The sequence below is a fragment of the Erithacus rubecula genome (genome assembly GCF_903797595.1).
Source record: "Erithacus rubecula genome assembly, chromosome: 1".
NCBI classification, from domain to species: domain Eukaryota; kingdom Metazoa; phylum Chordata; class Aves; order Passeriformes; family Muscicapidae; genus Erithacus; species Erithacus rubecula.
Genome location: NC_136658.1, coordinates 18184010 through 18203823, shown reverse-complemented (window position 1 = coordinate 18203823; position 19814 = coordinate 18184010). Strand labels below are relative to the sequence as shown.

The 19814-nt window shown below is 39.6% G+C and overlaps 1 protein-coding gene across 3 annotated transcripts in view; it reads left to right on the top strand.

The window, feature by feature from the left end:
- Positions 1-204: 204 nt before the first annotated feature.
- ZPLD1 (zona pellucida like domain containing 1) overlaps positions 205-19814 on the top strand; it is a 69336-nt gene continuing 49726 nt past the window's right edge. For 2 of the 3 annotated variants that reach the window (XM_079314333.1, XM_079314336.1), the window contains exon 1: positions 12900-13018. The gene's annotated coding sequence lies outside the window, so the exon portion shown is untranslated. Of the gene's footprint in view, positions 226-12899; positions 13019-19814 lie in introns of those variants that run through there. The other variant, XM_079314335.1, reaches the window with a different exon arrangement.

Sequence of the window (19814 nt, the reverse complement as noted above, 5' to 3'; positions counted from 1 at the left end):
CCTGTCCCCGCTCCCCGAGCCGCTGCCGGGAGCGTGCCGGGCGCCAGGGGCCGCTGCTGGAGCGGGAACTCGGGCCGGGAATGCGGCGGGGCCGGAGCGGGAATGCGGGCCGGGAGCCCCGCGGCGGCGGCGGGGGCTGCTCTGAGGGCCCCGGGTAGGAACCCGTGCTGCTACCGCTGGAAGAGGTTTCCCGAGGCAGGGGTGTGTTGGGCTCTGTGTTGACAGGTGCATTCAAACTTGTTGCTTTCCAAGCCTCGGAAAGCAGGAGCGTGATCTCCGGGGAGTCTTTCCTAGCCCTGCTATTCTTTTCCTTCCTCTTGAAGATCCAAAGTTCACTATGAATGCTAGTCCCGTTTTTCCAGTTAGCTGTTCAGGCCTCTGAGCATCACACTGCTGTCACTTTAGGTGCTTGGGCACCTTTTCACACCTTTATGCTTTGGGCTTTTTCTGTCCTCTTTAGAACGAAATTTGAAGCATCCCTCAGGTGAATTTGAGACCTTAGTCATGGACAAAGCAAACCTGCCCTGTTTACTGGACACCTCTGATCTGAATTCTTAATACTGAGCACTTGAGCAGCTTAGCATGTGGCAGTCTCAATGCAGTGTGACACGTTTAACTCATTGCTCAATATTATGAGAAGATGCCATTCTGTATGAGCCCCTTCAAGCCCTGTCACCTTCTCAGGAGCTGGGTCCAAATCCCCAAGATCTCTTTTTTGGGGGGGTTTGTTTTTCTTTTTTATTTTCTTTTTTTTCTTTTTTTTTTTTTTTTTTTTTTTTTGTTAGGTGATTTTGTGTAAGGAAGAACATTGAAAGACCTTTTGGTTTGATTTCAAGCTGGTCCCACATTGCAAAGCGATCTGCAAACTGTGTCATCCCTCTTGTTCCCTGCAAATGAAAGGAAGCATTTTGCTATTAATTCACTTTCAACTATACTTAATATGAATAATAACGATCTCATTAAGGGCTGACAAACCTGTCTATTTTAGAAACTTTATTTTAACATGGGATGATTTGAATTTCCATAGATAAATTAGGTGCTAGCCTTGAGTAAGTACAAATTTGAAGATAATTAAAATCAGGATTAGTGAGAGAAGAGGTGAAAAATGGGGGTCAGATGCAAAACATCATGGGTCAGGCACTGTCAGTTTTGCTCTTGCATTTTTGTGCTCTTCAAAAAAAGTTTTTGATTCTGCTGGTTAGAACAGGTTTCTAATAGTTTGGTGCACTGAGCTACTCATTTCTAAGCAGGGCCTTATCTCAGCGACAATGATAAATTCTCTCACTTAACTAAGAGTTGCAGACTAAAAGCTTTAAATATATACTGAGTGTCCTTGCAGCTTTATAGAAATGCTCCAAAGACACCTAAAAGAGGTATAAGAAGTTCAATTTAGTTTATTAAATAAAAATTTTTTTTTAAAAGAGGGGGATACATTCTTTGAAATTAATTTGGGATTTCCTTATGGACAGTGCTTTAAATATTGTCTGTTTCTTGTGCTCAATGTGTATCTTATCTTTTGGCAGCCATTTTGTATGGGTGATAAAATGGGATTCAGTTTAACATGCTTTGAAATGGAACTGTTATTCTTGGGATAAAGTAAAGAGCTTGAGGTAACATGCAAAATTCATGCAGCTTCATTGTTCAAGGAATGAGATAATCATTTGTAAGAAGTGCAGGATTTAGAAGTTGTTTCAACCTCTGGCAGATTGCAGTGGTCTCCAGCTTAAAATATTTTTGTGATTAAATGCTGGAAAATGTAAGTTTGCACACTTCTGAGTTGAACAATAAAGAGCTTTACTTCTCACTGCTGGTGGAGCACCATTCATATAAGTCTATCCCTTTTTAATGCACCATTAGAATGCTACTGCCAACATATAGGTTTCAAACTTTTTAACAGACTTAATCGTTCTTATGGACTTTCTTTTTGTTACATCAAAAGCTGTTCAGGTTGTGTTTCAATGGGAGTTACTCAGTACCATGCAAAGGGCAGGTCTGGTGTAGGAGACTCTCCTGTAATTTTATCCAAGGGGTGTGGAGGTGACATCAGAGCCTAGAAAATCCATCTTGTGTTTTGAGTAATACAACTGAACATTGCTGAAATTGAGTCTAATGTATCACTATCTACTGGAGCAACAATAACATAACCTGGAAGTAGCCTTTTAACAGAGCAATGGTAAAAGTAAATCCAGGTTCCAAAATTTCCCAGGTGCTAAAATACAGGGAAGGATTGTTTTTTCTGGGTAGAAGTGAGGAATGCCTTAATTCCTCTGGCAGTCCTATGGACTATGAACAGGCTTCAGCTTTCAGGGTTGGCTTAGGTACATGGCTTTGGGACTTTAGACCAACTTGATATTCTTTGAATACTCTGAAATTACAACATCCACACACCACCAGTGACTCTTCTGGTAACAAGAGATCAGTGAATTGAAGAGCCATCTTCAGTTTTAATTTTTACTGTTTCACTTTGTGTTAGGTATCCCAGAAGTGCAGAAAGGGGTTTGTTGTAAAAGCATGTCTTGTTCCTCTGAAGACCTCAGGCATACAGCTGCAACTTGTCTGGGTGCTGAGGTTTCTCTGGTTATTTTTAGAAATCTTCTGAGATACTGAGGCTTCATCCTGTAAATTGCAGGGAGTAGCAGGCAGATAAGGCTCCAACAGAGCCCCTACAGGAGTTAAAAATGTAACTGCTCTTTTTGTTTGTTTCTGATACCCAAAATTTTTATGGTAAAAAGCTTATTTCTGTTCTGTTTGAAGAGCCGAATCTTTGCTTTAGTTGCCATTTAAAAAAACCCAACCAAACTGCTGCATCCCCCTTACTACCCCCAGTTTCCCCAATAACCAAATCTCTGAAAACAGAAATGCATTTTGCTACTGTGGTAACTTGCATGTTGAAGATCATTGGAGTAGAGAGGCAGGGGGAAATCTGTCACTCACAGAGCTTCTAGGTACTTGCAATCTATTCATTTTCTTGTAGGAGAAAGTGAAATGTTTTCTACAAGGTATAGGAGTGATAAGGAAAAATCAGTGCTCCACTGTGTGTTTTCTAGATGTATCAGTGGCCTGGTTCCCACTTACTGCAGTACTTCAAGATTTTAGGTAGGAATCTTCTCCTCCTGTCCATCAGCTCCCAGCCCATCAGTGTAATGTCTACTGTAGCTGTCAATTTCTGCCCCTCATCATCACTTGGCTGTTCCTAAAGGAGGGAGCTGTGGAGTGTTACTGGATGGAAGTTGTGTGGATGTGAGCTGAATTTCACTCCTACCAAAATCAGGAGCAGAAGCTGGTGAGTAGTAGGTAGCATGTGCTGAGGGAGCTAAAGCTTGTAAGAGGCCCTTGAGAGGGGCACCTGGTCAGGGTAGAGCAGGACAAGCAGTTGAAAGTGGGCAGTTGCTATTATCATAGTGTTTGAGGGTAGCTTGTCCATGTCATGCCCCCCTGAGGATGAGAAACGGCAGGGATGGCAGAAAATAGTAGAAGAACTGCTCTAATGGAAATGGTGATTCAAAGAGGGCAGGCTTTTTAGAATATGCACCAATTCCCTCCTTTTCCCACTGATGCTTGGTAGAGGTATTCTGCAGAAGCTGGATTACTTCTGAATCAGCTGGGATTTATGCTCTTGGAGTGACTTCCATATTTACAGCTTTGGTGAAAAATAGCTAATTGTGAATAGCTATTTTATGTCATTAGAGTTACTGGAATCATATGTGGATATTGACCTTTTAAGATGTCGCCAAAATGAAGCCAGGGTACAAATCCAGTAAATTAGGACACTTACTTTTCATCACTGGAGTTTCCATGTATTGTGCTATTTATGGCAGTGTGAGAAAATGAGAGTTGGAAATGAAATGTATTTATCTGTGGTGGTACAGTTTACAATAATTTCAGCACAGCCAAAGTTTCCTGCAAATAAAGAAGAGGTTGAGTCTTATGAATTTACTTCTTTTATTTTAAAATTGCTCCTGAGGTTGTTGTAAGTGCTTGGAAAGATTAGAACATTTTTAGAAACGTTTCCCTTGGGGCACATCTTTTATAGTATTACCACTGGGAAAGAGGTGGTTGGAAGGAAAGCATTTGTACTGAAACAGCAAGGTCAAGAAATATTTTTCTAAGCAATACACTACTGAATGTAAAACCTGGTGCCCCTTCACTGTCACAAAGAAATCCTTTGCTAGGTTGAGTGCCATTCATTTCCTAAGTCCCCTCTCACCTCCCTTACTTGTGCACTGGCAGTATTTTTTTCCCTCTAATTTTTCTTAAGGCATTAGAATCTCCAGCTAAACCTATTCAAACGTGGGTGTTCTGGTGAACTGGGATGTACTTTTTGGCTTTTCAGCATTCTCTCCCCAGCCCTGTATTGTCACATGGCACCTATGGTGAACTTTCTTCATCTCACTGACAGTCCATCCAAAACAGATTTTCTGTTTTCAGCAGCACTCCAGATGTGAAAGTTTTTAATAGGCTGCAGGATTGAAGGGGAAAGCAGGAAAAGTGTAGGCTGTGGGGAGGAAAGGAGGTGGCAAGACCTGTCCTTTGGTTTGATTCTTTCTTACCTGGGTTTGGTCTTGTAACTTTTTTTTGCTGTTGTTAAATCTGCAGAAAAGGTGATTGGGGTCCCACAGAGCTACTGCCATTTCCTACTCATAGATATAAGGATTGGGATCTGTCTTCTCACCCCAAGTGATTTTTGTTCTGCATTCAAGGAAAATCTTCTGTGGGATATGTGCTGGCTTGCAATGGATAACTCATTCTTTGTGATCCTCATTCTTTGTTTTCCAGTAAAGCAGCGCTTCCTGAGATGAAAATATTTCCTGCCAACCTATTTTGGTTTAAATATGTTTCTACTTATTATCCTGTTTTCTTTCATGAGGGTTGAAAAATCTTTTTGAAGGAATTTATGATTACTTTGCTCATTTAGTTTATTGAACCTCTGGCCCCAGTATAGGTGTAGTGCAGAAAGAGGTTTCCTCTCATCAGGTTCTTTCAGGTCTTCTGTCTGTGAGGGAATGTTTTTGCAGGCCCTTTCCCTTGAAACTTCCTAATACTGTGGTAGTAGAATAGATTCCCCAGAAATCTCAAAATAGATGTAGAGTAGCTAGGATAGCTCTGGGTTTTTTCCTTCCTCTCCTCAGTGAAAATTTTACCAGTTTTAATTATGAGCCCTGGATGTGCATCTTGAGACTTGTAGCATCTGGAGCATGGTGCAATGATTTCTGCTCTGTGAGAGGCATGTAAATAAGCAGCAGCTTAAACCTGCTCCCTATTCCTTCTGGTGTCTGTGTCACTTCTGCATGCAGGCTGCCTTGTCAGCCCATACAAATATCTGCCTCCTTGTGTCTGTGTGAGACACATTTTTTGACTCCCTTAGCTTTCAAGGCAGAGGGATGGATTCTCTTAGGGGAAAACCTTACATGGCTTCAGTGGCTGACTTCAGGAATTAAATGAGTGTTTCCTAATTGGATAAACTCAAGTGAGTCACACAGCTACATATGATAGGGGAGGGAAGATTGGCACTGAAATGGTTTGTTTATTGCTAAAACCCATGGATAATATTCTTCATAATACCAAGTTTTCACTCCCACTTCCCTGTCCTGTCCATCACTTCATATATTGCCGAGGATAGCTCTGAATGAAACAGCTGTGCCATCTGCCTCCAATATCATTTCAGTTCTCACTGTTTTGGGATAAATTTCATAAAGTGTATTGCACATGCAAACATTTAATTGAACAAATGGGAAGCCTCTCCAGTTAAGAAAGCTTTGCAAATGACAAGTAGTGTCCCATTTCCATTCTAATGGTTACTCTGGGCTTTAAAATGTGTGTGAATTCATCTAGCAGGGGCTGATGGTGTATTGGAGGCAGATGGCTTGGTTCTGCAAAGAAGAAATGTAAGTGGCTTTTTCTATAAATATTTTTTTTTTTGGCAGAGTGTTGACACAATAAAGATGTGACTGTTACTGAGAGTGCTCTTTAATAATCATACTACCTTATGTTTTCCCTCAAGAATATGGTTAACTGACTAGAAAAATCTATTCAGAATTTTTATGTTTAACAAACAGTTTAGGAGCACCCTTTTCTTCCTCTAGGAAAAAGACTGAAGAGTGGGCAGGTGATTTAACAAAAGGCAAGAAACACTGCAACCTCTGGAAAGGTCTTGGACCTTGTGAGAAGTGCAGCCCAACCACACTCAATGTCCTTGCCTATCTGAGAACCTTAAGACTAAGCACAGACCTCACCTTCCCTGTAGATTCTTAGATTTTTTTAAGGCAGTTAGGAAATGGGCAATCAGAAAAGATTTGAAATGTTCCTCTTAAGGCTGTGCTGGTGACCTTTGCTTTAAGCTTTCATGTCCTTTACATCTTAATGCTCACAAAAGCTCAGCTGTGAAGCTCAGGATTTCTCAGTTCTTTGGCTGAGTGGACAGAGACGAGTTGCTGAATGCAATGGAGATGAACATGCCTATGGGCTGAGTAAAGGGGGAAGGTCTTCAGAATTTTGATAGTGCTTGTCTGAATTTGCATTCAATGAATGCATGGAAGTCTAATGCAGCTGTTGTCTATGGCTTTGAGACACTTATGATACCTTAATGGAATAAAACATGAACTAGTATAAGTTTGCCAGTAAATTTAACTGCACAATAAGGACAGATCTTGCTAGCAGAAGCAGGAAGAGTTGGCACCCCAGGTTTGCATAACTGAGGATGTCTGCATGGTTGCCACAAATTTGATCAAAACTGCACCATCATCACACTTTTCTTCTTGAGGTTTACTGGGCTACACTTCTTCCCTGATATTTTCCCTCCAAAATAAACTCTTATTTTGTTTCCTCCTCCATCAGGATTTGTATGTATGTATAGATTTTTTTGGATCCTGGAGATAGGATTGTAAAGATGCTACTTGGATAGTTTTCTGAGCTCTCTATTTGGAAAGTTGTGAACAAGAACTGAGCTCTGAAGTTCATTTTAGATCTATCATAAAAATAAAATTAATTGGGAAGAGAGAACTAAATGTGCTACCTACTCTGGGGACCAGCACTTGACATTAAATACAAAGAAGACAAATCCTAAAAGTTGCAGTAACTTTTGAAAAACCCACAACTACACAAAACCTCCAAATAATAATTATCTGGTGTAAGGTCTGGGCTTATGTGCTTAAATTTGTATACTAAGGAATACTTGTCTATGTTTTTAGTATTAAGATGTGCTTATCTGGATTCCTTTTGTAAGAATAGACTAGTGTATTGAGTCTTCAAGTGGCATTTTTTCTTTGTTATTTGAGACAAGTTTTACTAGAAAAGAAGACAGACACAATGAAACCTTGACAGACTCCTTAACTAGGCTACTTTTGGCAGACACTAAACTAGTGTTTGTAAGCCTTCTCAGTGATTCTTATTCTAACTGTAATAAGCAGGTATTGACTTTGTTGTAATCAGCATCAAGATTCATTGACCAGAGAGGTAAATAGTGGTGAGAGTAAAGCCAGGGTCAATACAATCCTCAAGGGACTGTTAATCTCTGTAGACTGAAGTCAGTATTGGTGGTATTACCTAATTCTAGTGTAAACATTGCTTTTATATGCCTGCACAGAAGAAAAGAAGGATAATCCAAAAATGTAATGTAGCTATTTCAATGGACCCCATGTGTGGCATTCAGATCATAAAAGTTTATTATTTTACTAATAAGATTCTACACGTAATTTTTTCTTGTGGTACAGTCTGAATTTGGATCAAAAGCGAAGGAAAGCTCTGAGACAAGGTGACAAGTAGATGACACTGCCCGAGTGTTTTTTCTACCTGGTGGGGATAACCCTGAAAAGTGCTAAATATTGTCCTCTTAATGCAGCAGACTGTTGGAGTTGCTCACTGCAGAATAACTAAATGCTTGCTGCTTCTCAGGCTTGAGAGCCACAGTTTTTACAGCAAGGCAGGATCTCCCTTAAATCTGGCTGATAAACTGGTCTGTGCAGACCAGGTCTTCTGGTCAGTCCTCCTAAGCAATTATCTGACTTTTAACTGAGCCATGGTTTTGAACAATGCATGGTTTTTTTGTGACATCTTGCTTCCTGCTTGTCCTTCTATGGCCTCTGTTCAGTTCTTCTCTGATCCATCTCTATCTCAGCTTGGGTAGGAATCTTGGAAACTAGCTGACTTGATGACTATTCCAGAATTTTGAATGCCATGCCACTTGAATTCAGTGGTGAGCTTTTGGAGAACTTACTTTGGAAGGACTCTTCAATTCATGATTTGTACAGTACAGCAGTAATATTGCACAGGGATGCTCAAGAGCTGCTTATGAATTTCTGCAAAATGTGAAGTCTAGCCATTGTCCCTAGGAGGTCAGTGATCTGAAGGGTGCTTCTGGGCTTCAGAAACAAAAGCAAAGCCATTTTGAGAGCCTCCTGTAGCATTTCCTCTGCTGTCTGTGTCTGAAATGGGATTTGTCTTCTGATGAAGCACCCTGCCAGCCTTGTGGTTCATGAGTCACACTTCTTGCTGTGCTTTCTCAGGGAATATTGTAGCTCCTACACAGCTAGGCAAAGATGACTTTTCACTCGAAAACAAAATTGGCTGTTCCTCATTCCTGATTTGTTATTCCTCTTGTTTGGATATAGCAGCTTAAGGTTTTACTCATTCATTTGGGGAATATAAATAAAATTGTGTGACTTGGGAACCTGCTCAAACACATTGGATAGTAAAAGCAAACAAGCTTGCAGCAAAACCTTAGTGTGAATTTCCTTCATATAAATTATTGAGTAATTTGCAAACAGCAAAGATATTTGTAGAGAATGGGATTGGTTTGCGAATGACTCAACAAAGTAAAAATAGATTTGGAAACACTGGACCATTCACTCACAAAAAGTAACTGGGCTGACTCTTTTCTCTCTTAGGATAGTCTGCAAGTTTCAAAGTTCACATGTTTTTAGAAATACATGAAACTTCTCTTTTGGCACTTAGTAACATCTACTTATCTACCCATCAGTCTACAAACACATGCTCTTTTTGCATAAGAAGTTTTTTTTGACTTCTTAAATAGGAATATAACTTACGTGATGTAGATATAAATGCTTTACATGTGCTGTATTCAGATATATGTACATGTACAACAAAAAATATTGATGTAGTTCTTTAAAATACATTGTAAAACGTTTTTGTCAATAATAAGAAAGGAAGTACTATCTTTTCCCCTGTTAATCATCCTGGCAGTTCATCTTCAAATAGACTTTCTATAGATATAACATCCTAGAAGGGCATGTTTTGAAAAGTGAAATTACCTTTAAGTGTGGCTCATATTTGGTGTTATTTCAGATTTATCATAATACAGGATGGAATTAGATCAATAAAAATAGTTTAATATGGTGGTTTGGTGGTTCTAGTTATTGTAAGCTTTGTCAGCTCCTGCTGTCCTTGCCATCCCATCCCATCATGTTTCCAGCTGCCTATTTTTCTCTTTGAGAGAACTTCTATTGAGAAAAAAAAAATGTTTTGTTTGCTCTTTAAATGTTAAAGAATTATTTTTGTGCAATACCTTGCAAATTCCACAAAATGTGAGCCAGGCTACTGAGAGGTAGTTCTCCTTGTCTGTCTACAAGTTGATTTCCTTCTCTGAATGTTCATCTCTGGACTTCAAGGTAGTTTTACTGCATGGATGATTATTTTCAATCCAGCCTTCTTATAGGAAGTTGGCTACACTCAGATAGTTAGACTGTTTTGTCTCTTCAGTGCTGTCTCAACTCAGACATTTTCCTAAAGTGAAATGTTGCATCCAATATTGAGCAGTGCAAAGAGAGTGCTGCTTTTCATCTAGATGCATGTTAGAAACAACTGTAGCTAGATAAAAACCATGAAATAATTGAACATTGTCTGTCCAGAATTAGAGCTGATAAATAGGAGCTGCATAATTGTGACTAACTTTAGTAAACCTTGGGTTTCAAACAATTTTATTGAAAAGAGGAAGAGAAGGAATGATTCTTCTACAAAATATTGAGGGTTTTAGTGTTCTAGAGTTTTTTTGTTTGTTTGTTTTAAAGAGGGGATATTGCTTGTTTTCATGTAGCTCTCTGTAGTAGTTTCCTGACACTCCATAGTCATGGGATGAAGAACGAAGAAATGAAGAAAAAAACTCCTGGCACATGGTGTCTATTATTATGTTAGGGTTTCTATTGTCTGATGTCTCTATTTAATAGTAATAATGATAGTTTCTTTTATAATTTCTACAGGTATTGGGCAATTCCTCTTTCCTGAGATAGAATTAATTGTATTTTAGGTAAGGAAAACTCCAGCAGAATAGTGATCTGCTGACACACCAACTTTTAGAGAATTTCAACATTAGAGGGTGGATATATTACTGACAAGAATGTATTTAAATAGAAAATATTTAAAAGAATTTGATAGGAAATACTTTAAAAGCCTTAGGCAAAAACTTCTTAGGCAGAAAACTGTACCCCAAGTGCTCATTGCTATACATAGATGTTGTGTGTGCTATAATTTGTGGAATGTATGCCCTCTTGATTTGTCAAAAATTGATCCGCAGCCCATTACAGATTCATGCAGCTACTTTTTGCTGTGGAATGGTAACACGGTTTTGTTTGAAAGATGCACAATCAAAGTTTTTTCTTTTTTTTTTTTTTTTTTTTTTTTTTTTTGAATACAAATGAGACTGAGATATGTATAACCTGGTTAAAAGGAATAAATGCTTTTTCTAAAATCCCAGTACTTCAGTTCAAAGTGTTCATTTGTCCCAGGTGCTTCTTGCTGGGGATGTTGTTGCTGTTAGTTCTCAATGGATGTGCAAGTTTCAGGCTCACAGTGATGGAGCTAAAGAATGCTCTACTGGTATGACTGTGAGTTTGACATGTGGCACTGGACTAACAAATTCATGTGCTGAGCTCAATGTTAATCAGCTTGTACCCTGTGGATTCCTCACATTTGCTTTTAAAGTATGTGCTATCCATTTTATGTAAAGGGCAGATGTGCACTTGCAACATATGGTACAATAAGAAAAGTCCAGAGGACAGTAGAGTACATGTTGCCCATATTTTATTAGGGTTGCAGCATACTGATAGCACATAGAGCAACTCTCAACTTTTCTGTCTGTTGCTTTGGAATGCCCCATCTCTTTTTTTTGCAAATTTCATTAGAAGTTGGTAATAGTTTCCCATTATTTTCATTTGTCTGAAACTCTGTTCTTTAGTTTTCACCTACTTGTGTTCTTTGTGACACAAATTCAGTAGCTATAAATATCTCCTTGGCTGTCTCTGGTCTCGTTTTAAGTTAGAAACAATGTAAGATATTTTTGTTTTCCTGTGTCAAAGCCTGGAATAGTTTTATTCTGTTAAGGTCTCTTGGAAGGATGGACTTTCCTCACTTCTGAGTTTCCTTAAGGGACAGTCTAAGGAGGGCAGTCTAAGGATATTGTAAGTCTTGTAAGAGCCCTGTTGTCTGAATTGAGCTTTGTGATGTTTTGGTGGCAGCACTCAGTACCAAAGTGGGTAAGATGTGTTGGCCACATCTGTGTTTATAGTGTGCTAAATCTGATTCTGCATCCTTCAGCCATATAAACCTCCTGTTCTGCCTGCAGGCTAAAAATATTCTCCAAGTCTTTATTTTTTCTTTTTAGGTTATCCATATCAGAAGCTGATCAGACTTTTGCCCCTGTAAGCTTGTCTTTGTGATTTCATCCTGTGCTCTTCACAGTGAGGAGTGTAAATTTGTGCTCATCCTGAGGCAACATTCACCTGGGTATGGCTCTTTTCTCCTGATCCAAGATCTTGGAATAAGAAGTCTTCATTAGGACTTGAAGGTTGGAAAAGGTTTTCTCTGCAGAACTCTCTCATTGTTCAATCACACAAAGTGGCCAGAAGTAAAAAAAAAAAAAAGCTTAGTTAAGGTTGAAAAATAATCCTTGTTTCTATGGAGTTTTGATTATACCTCATATCTGTTCTTCACAGATACTGAGCCCTCCAAACACTGTTGGCAAATGATGTAACTTCCAATGCTGTCTGATCAGAAAACTTCTGAGTAATGACCCTTTAAAGACATGGAAAGTCAGTGAAAAGATTGTTTGCACATTTTCATGTGTGGGCATTGCCAAATGAGAGGGCTAAATGAAAATAACTGGCAGCTGCATTCAGAGCTGTTTTCTTGTCATAAACACATGGACAGAGCTCCCAGAGGAGAGTAGAATAGTTTGTCAGGGTTTGAGACAACCTTGCTGGTTTCTACTTGGGAAAATGGATCTGGTTGGATTTCTCTGCCCCTCTTCTAGTTTGTTCCCAGCTGCCTTAGAGAGTTAAGCTGAGGGGACCAGAGAATCAGTGTCCATGACTTCTTGTTCTCTTGGTGTGACTGTGGGAGATAAAGGAAATAAGATCCCCTGCAAAGCTCCTTCTGCAATGCCTGTGCACTGCTGTCCATTCTCTGTGTGCCTCTGCACTTGGCTCTTGCAAGCACTAAATAGTTGTGACAGACTGATGAACAACCAGAAGAGTAACCTGTGGGCAAAAGCTGGTAACTAAACTCCTGTCCTGGCTCTTCTGCTCATACAAGATTGGAACTGGAGCAATAATAGCAGAGACTCCAGGCTCTTGTGTGTCCCCCATCCCCCAGCTTATGCATTGTTACTGAAACACTGAAAAGGGATTTCTGGGGCCTTGTCTGAAACATGATTTCCCTCCTGTCCATTACAGAGGTACTGCTATTATATGTGTATCAATTTTCATCTTTCTTTCTTTTTTATAAAAACCCCCTTTTATCATTGGGCATTTCTGCCTGTCTCATCTTATAGGTGTGTGGTGGGAACCAACTAGCCTTTTGTTTTCTGCAGATGGAAGGAATATGACACCAATGTACTTTTCTGATATGTTACGAAAAATTAACATATTTCCTTCTCTGCCTCTTCAGCAGGGTTAGAAGAGTGATGGGAGTGATTTGCCTTGGTTCTTTAAATCTCTGGCAGGAGGCATCAGGGAGAAGTATATAACTGCATGTTCTGCAATGACACAAAGCTGAGAGAAAAGCTGCAAGGGTAATGTTCTGTCCTTAATCTAATAATGTTCCTTGTTCAGTATTAGTAGAAAATTACTCTTTCTGCATTCCTTCATATTGCTCTGTAATAAACAACAGCATAATGCTGAAAATATGAAGTAATTTAGTAAGTTCAGGTTTTGTTGCAGATAATGAATAACTGTGCACAGGAGTACAGTAAGTCTTGAATGACAGGTTTATTTGATTACCAAGCCTGAGTGCAATATGCCACAGCACTGCTTTACTGTAAGGCTGTGCTGTGCTGTAGGAACTCTCTGCCTTCACATCTGGTCGAGCAGTTCTCATTCTGTGGCCTCCTGTCTCATCAAATCTGAGAGACTATGCCCCAGCAGAGCTTGGGTGGAACCTCTGGAGAAGATTTATGTATGACAGGGAGAAGTCCTGGTGACTCAAACCCATCATCCCCTCCTAGTCCAAACTGACATAGTCTCTCAGATAATGCTAAGGAAGTAAAGGTTTGGTGCAGTTTCCATTCTCAGATGTGATGCACTGCTCAGACTCGTCCCAAATATTGAGCCTTTAAAATAGGTTCTGTGGTTTCAGTTCTTTCTTTTAATTATTTTTTATTTTTAAAAATTAAATTAAGGGTTTTTTTTCAGGTATCCTTGCATTGTCCCTTGGCTTCATTTAATGATCAGTGAAATGGTTTCTAATGCAGTAGAAAGAGGACAAAGTACTTTGGTGTATTAAATCTATCTTTCTGATAGAAAGTTACAATTATTAAATAATTATTTCTCAGACATTGGTAGGCAGATGGAATATGTTCCTTTCTCTTGTGACCATTTTTTCCATTCAGCCTTTTACCACCATGCTACTTTGGCAGGGTGACTTTGAGCAAAACAAGAAGACATTTGCCAGCTTTCAAACGAAGCACTGACACTGTCCTTTAATCCTGCCCTTAGAGAAGTCATGGTATTTTGCTTTTCCTTGACAGGAGGCAGCCAAATGTTGTGACATTTTGTGATGTGTGAGAGCTGGGAATGAGATTTTGTCCTTAGGCACTGAATTAGTTAACTGTTACATTTGTTTTGCAGTCAATAGTTCAGTCTGGGTTTACTGAACACCCTATGGGTGTGGAAGGGGTTGCACTTCAGGTAGTCATGCCATTTTCTGTGTGGAGATTGGCAATTTTAACAAAGATTGTGTTGCACATGGTGACTTTCTTGGGTTTGTTCATAATTTTCTGGTCTCACTTTTTAGGTTTTTTGGTATGTGTGTGGGTTTTTTTTAATTATTCCTAAATTTACACATATTTTAAGGAGGTATAATGTTAAATGGGTTTCCAGTTATGTGGGTTTTTTTTTTTTCCCTTGTTGTATCTCTTTGACAGAGATCCCGGTACAGGATCTCAATTAAAAGATAAATTGCTGGAATGCTCTGTGCTAAAGATTGAAGCCATATAATGATACTTTGAAACACCACAAGGATAAAGAACTTGCTCTTTCCTAGAGGGAAAGATTTGAGGCTGAAGAGGTCATTTGGATATGCTCCTAACACCACTCTCAAGTAATAAGATTGCAGTAAAAACAGCATTGCATCAGGATCACGTTTTTCAAAGTGTGCTGTAAATGGTCAAAATAGGGGCTTCTCTGTATCCCAGCCAGTGGATATAATTTATTTTGACTTTCAAAAGGCTTTTGTTATACACGTTCATAGAAGATGGCTGAGAATTCTTGGGTAAAGTGTGAGAGGAGGGGGCCCTTTGAGAGAAGGAACAAAGGCTGAGAATAAATAGCTAATTCTCAGTGTGGATAAAGGTTAATAGTGGGGCAGACCAGCTAAGATCTTGAAAGGGGTACTGGGAGATGAGAGAAGCTGTTTTATAGAGTCCATCACCTACTCTTTAACATCTTATTCACCACTGAAGCTAACTTGCACATCTAAGGAAACTTCTTTGGTCTCCCTAATTAGACTGAATGTTAAAAAGCAGCTGGAACTTCTGAAGCTAAACTGAGGCCAAACAGATGAATATTGGGGTTTCAGGGTCCTATGGAGGCAGTATAAATACAGTGTGATGAGGGCACTTGTAGGCAGAGCTCCTGCCTTCTCTCAACAATTGTGAAGAGAGTGCAAGTTTGCAGGGTTTGATTCATGTTATATAATTTTAGACAAGGCACTTAATAGGGCAAACCAACTAACCTTTTTATTTCTTTTAAGAAGGTGTTTTTAGTGTTAGGTCCAATAACATCTCTTGACAGACACCAGCTGTTATATTGTGTGTTTTACTAGTTGATTTATTTAGATCACATCAGTGCATTGAGCAGCCAGTGAGGAGACCAGTAACATGCAGACTGTAGATACAGAACTCAGATGAGAATTTTGCACTAAGGACCTGTAAGTCACCATTGAAAAAGGATGCGCATCATCTTTTTTTATCCACTTCTGTGGATTTCTCTAATGTGGCTCTTTATACATAATGAGGCTTATTTTTGCAGAATGCTGTGTTTGGATTATGCACATCGTGTGTTTGGGGAGGGGAGATAAGGACTGGAATGAAGTAAGGAATAGAACCTGATTTACTGAATCTAGATCTGAATTTAGATCTGAATAATAGTTATTAAGTCAAGTATTTGGCCCCAATTACTTGGCAGAATGAGCTCTCTATACTGAAGGTCTGTGCTATATATACCTCAATGTACTTATTTGCAACCAGCTATTAATATACTACAGTTGAGTAAATAATACACAATCAGTGATTTATCCTGCAAATAGAAGCTTGTTTGTCTCCTTTGGAAAATCCATGAGCAGTACAGTCATCTTGGCACCAAGATCTGTTTAAGTGTAGCACTTGCTTTTTGCAAATAAGCACCTTAAATTTTTTTTTTCATCTGTATCTGCTAATATGTGGCATAAACATATTGAAAAGTGAATGCAGAAGAGGTCCATGTGGTCAAAGGAAGTCTTCTGTGTATTTTGAGACTTAAATATATATATATGTATCAAAATATATATAACATGTGTATATATATATATATACACATGTATTATTTGTATGTAGTATTAACTCAGATCTGAACTCATTGTTCTTTTACTCAGGGGAGTTGCTGAAGTTGTTTTGTCTGTGAGGTGTTTGGTAATATGCTGTCTAAATTAAAACATACTTTGGAAATGGCCTATTTTTTTATCTAGCCTGTGTACTTTTCCTCAGAAACTGTATCCAGAGATTGTCCTGATGATGTAATGACCATTGGTTACCTGGGGAGGTGAGTGGAGGTGACAGAGCACTGCAGGTACTCCACTCTATTGCTTGCATTTCATCAGGGGTTTTAATCAGCTCTCACTTCCCCACTTTTCTTTCAGAACATCAAACTGATTTTAGAAAAAAAGGTGTTAAGCCAGGAAGAGAAATCCAGTTTTTGTTCTTGAAAAGGTGACAGTGAGTATAGACATGATCCCCTGTGCAAGTGCAGGTAGAATTCCTCTACCACGGCCAGATTTGTCTATAGTTCATAATATGATGAGGGTAGGCCATGGATAAATTGTGTCCATGTCACTTCAAGAGACTAAATTGTGCCCCCTGAAGCCAAGTGCACAGCCTGCAATGAGGAGGCAGGAAATGGCCCTCAGTGATGGAGGAGCTGGTATTACATGTGAGAATGTCAGGCAGAAAGCCACTGGAGCTTTAAGTGTTATTTTTTGGTGTTTTTTTTTTTTTTTCTCCCAGCTGGATTTAGTGAGTTAAGTCCTGTGTTTAGGAGCTGTGTAATGGACTCCTTTTCCTCTTTTGGGTGTTGGGTGTATAAGGTGGATGTGTAATGGGTACAAACAGCACTTGCACAGAGGTAAAGACAGCAGGCTTTTATTTATTTAGGTTCATCCTTAAGCAGTGGATGAAAGCATCCATAAGCATGCAAAATTAGGATATTCAACAAATGGTGTCTTTGCAATTAAGCAACAGGCTGAGTTTTAGCTTAATTGTTAAATTTCCTTATGACTGTGGCTTCAAGTCAACTTCTGTTACTTTCCCTTGGTTCTGTTGCATATTGATACAGTCTCTTATGCTAGATGGCTGGGAGGAGTCTTCTAAGACCATCTGATCAGTGTTATAGAGGGCTGACACACATCACAATATTAAGTTGTGTCTTTGGTGCCAGTAATCTACACTACCCAACAGGCTGTGACTGCATTAAATTGCTATGATTTTTGACAGAAGAGACCTTGTTTGCATAAATCCCTTGAATACCGATGGGAGTGTGATTACAGCTTTAACAAAGGGACAGGTTGAATACAAATTTGGGAGGGCCAGAAAGTGTTTAGTATCTCTTATTGTTTTCATCAGAATTCTAAATCTTATTCATGCTGGTGACTCTGATCTTTATATCAATGCACAAAAAGAGAAGAACAGAGGAGCAGAAAGACTTTTCTCTTTTGACTGAAACACTGATTTTGTTATCGTGTTACCAATGAGGGTCCATTTGGGATATTATTCAAGCACAGAGATCAGTGCTGGCCTTTTGTAAGAGCCCTTAAATGTCTGGAATATGTTTGCCCTTGAGGGAGATAACCTACTGCAAAAATTTTAGATTCAAAAGAGGAGATAGAGAAAGTGGGATTTTGCTTTGCACGTTGATGCTTGCTGGCAGAGCAGTTCTGCCTTAAGCTTAAAGCTACTGTGTTCTTTTGTAGCCCTCTATACTTACTAGCTGGGTTCTGTTTTCTATGTCAGGTTTTGTTCATGAAACAAATTGGCAATTAGCCACTGGCTGAGGCAACAAAGCCTATTTGTTTGGGATAAATGTGGTGATCAGGATGTGTCTTGCTGTTTGGTTTCTTTTGAGATCAAAAATACCAAGCATGTGGGTTTTTCAACCAAACAAATTAAACAGACTGCTTATTATACTTAGAATGCCCATTCAGTTTTATTTTCTATGCCCCTTACTGCCTCTTGTTGCTTCAGGGGTGGTAGGGATGCCTTCCTCAGAAGTGGGGCCACAAGAGCATCATGAGATCCAAGACCAAGAGCCAGATGCTGGATCTGGGTGGGGCAATCTCAGACATGAGCACAGACTGGTAGGGAAATTGAGAGCAGCCCTGTGGAGAAGGACTAGGGTGTCTTCATGGATAAAATGCTGGGCACGAGCCAGCAGTGTGTGCTCACAGCCTAGAAAGTGAACCAAATCCTGAGCAGCATCAAAGGCAGCGTGGCCAGCAGGTGTAGGAAGGTGATGCTCCCCTCTACTCTGTCATTGTGAGAACCTCACCTGAAGGACTGCATCCAGTTTTGAGATCCTGAGCACAAGGAAGATTGGAGTGAGTCTAGAGGAGGGCTGGATGATCATAGGGGTGGAGCACCTCCCCTGTGAAGAAAGACAGAGTAGGGATTGCTCAATCTGGAGAAGAGGTGGCTTCAAGGAGATATCATTGTGGCCTTCCAGTACCTAGAGGGGGCTTTATAGAAAAAAGAGGGAACAACATTTTACATGTACATATAGTGAGAGGACAAGAGGAAATGGTTTTAAACTAAAAGAGGAGAAATTTAAACTTGGTGTTAGACAGAGGTTCTTTAATCTGATGGTCATGAGACACTGGCACAAATTTCCCAAAGAACTTTTCCATATACCATATAGGTACAGGATTCCGATGCCTTTTTCTAGTTCTGATCATTGTTTGCTTAAAATTGTTTAAGAACTGTCCAGACTGCCTGGAATGTTCTGTATGCAAGATTACTCTCCATAGAGGCAGTGTAATGGTATACTTTATCATAAGTGCATAAACCTTCTGGCACAGGTTTTTCCCATGGATTTCCACAAATGGAATGGGTCTATTTCTGTCTTTTTTCCCTGCTTATCTTCCTTCTTCACCTTTCCAAGCTAGAAAAGCTGCCACCAAAGGACATTTCTTCTTAAAAGAATAAGATCTAAGTAATTAAAATAACCTCTTTAAGGATTACCATGGCTCATTAAATAGGACTGTAGAGAAAACAGAAGTATAAATAGCATTATTGGTTTATGCTTTTGTCAATGCATACTGCCTCAGAAATGAGCACTTCACTTTGGGTCATCAGTTTTGACAATCCCAAAGAAACAGTTGTTAAGTGAGTGCTCCTAATCAATAATGCAGAGTTACTAGGTATACTTATTTGTCTTAGTTTTTTTTTTTTTTTTTTTTTTTTTTTGTGCCATGTGTATGGACTGCCATAGGTAGCAGCTCATGTACTGCAAAGGAGATAAAAATGTTATTGATCTTAGCCAGTTCTTCCAGTGAATGTGCTAGTCTGTACCTTCATATTTTCTCCAGCACTGTCAGTCCCATAAATGTTACCAGAGAATCATAAGCACAGGAGCAAAAATTCTTGCAGCACCAATTGTCAGTCTAACTGCAGGGTGCAGTTGTGTTATTTTTGTTATTTTTGTCATAACACTGACAAAGGTGGATACTTCAGCAGTGCTCTCCTGGGTTCCAGCTGATGCAGAGGTGCCTAAATGAGTATGGGCAGTGTAAAGGACTGGAGTGTGGGTGTGTGTGATGCCTGTGTGTAGTAGTGACAGAAGGTCATAGGAGTGGGGGGAGCTGAGGAGAAAAGCCCTGCATTCCCTGTCTTGCCAGTTCCTTAGGACCAGCATCCTGTTGTCATTAGGTGCCCTTGCAGCAGTGGAAGAAGCTGGACTGCCATGCTGTGCTGTGACCACTCTTTGTGGTTGCACAGGTTATGTGACAGCAGTTTGACACAACAGCAGTTGCCCTCACTGGTCACAGGAAAATGACAGATTGCTGTCCAAATATTTCACTGTATTAGTCCAAGACTACTGTAAGGGTTGTTCTGTGTGATAATTCAA